We start from the raw sequence: 906 nt of genomic DNA, 5'->3' as shown, positions 1-906 counted from the left end.
AAAAAAAAAAACAGAAAAAAAGTCTAATTTATACATTCAATCTAATAATATTATAAATATAACTATCAAATTCTGTCATACTTGATAAGCTATTTCCAACATCAAAGCGAGTAATATATTCATTACCAATAGAAACCTAAGAACCTCTAAGAACTTCTTCACTCTGAAAAATGGTTTCTTTCGTACATAGCTAATTCAAACTAAAATTAGCTACCAGGGCATTCCTTCACTATAACTCAAAGGCACCATCTTTTCTCAATACTTGCAGGAAATCCCACATTATTATGAAGGTGGACATAATCTTAGTATAAATTTTAGTGTGCCATAGATTATGAATGCTACCTTAGGTTACACTAGTCATTTATTTCAAGCATGTACAACCAATATACAGACACTGCCATTCATTTAGTATTTATAAATCAATGCTTACCATTAGAGAGATTCCATTCCCAGATCAGGTCTTCTATACTGATTAAAGGCAACTGTAAAAATTGAGGTAAATTCCCTCCGTAAAGGATTTAGTTGTATCCAAAACGTTTTAATTTACTGAACATAAAAGACATGCAAGGTCCATAATTTTCTTATGTGGCCTAAAAAGACCCAACTATTTCCACACACCTTCAGATAAACAAGACATAGTAAAGTAAACAGAGTTCCACGTGTGACTCAGCACAGCCAGTCTTGCCTCTCCTTACATTTAACATTTTTAACCAGCAACAGTTAACACATGAAATGAAGGTCAGGAATCAGAAACAAGCATCACAATCATTTTATCCTCAGAAGGTACCTTGAAGAAATTGCATGGCAGGGTTCACCTCACTCACAATAATCTCAAGACCAGAAAAATTTAGCCGTCTCACTCTTACTTCAACAAAAATCAACAAAGAAAAACATGCACAACAATAA

The sequence above is a fragment of the Nannospalax galili genome, unplaced genomic scaffold (assembly GCF_000622305.1).
Source record: "Nannospalax galili isolate Female #2095 unplaced genomic scaffold, S.galili_v1.0 scaffold275, whole genome shotgun sequence".
In the NCBI taxonomy this organism is placed as follows: domain Eukaryota; kingdom Metazoa; phylum Chordata; class Mammalia; order Rodentia; family Spalacidae; genus Nannospalax; species Nannospalax galili.
The sequence above is the reverse complement of the archived record's forward strand: the minus strand, read 5'-3'. Positions refer to the sequence as shown.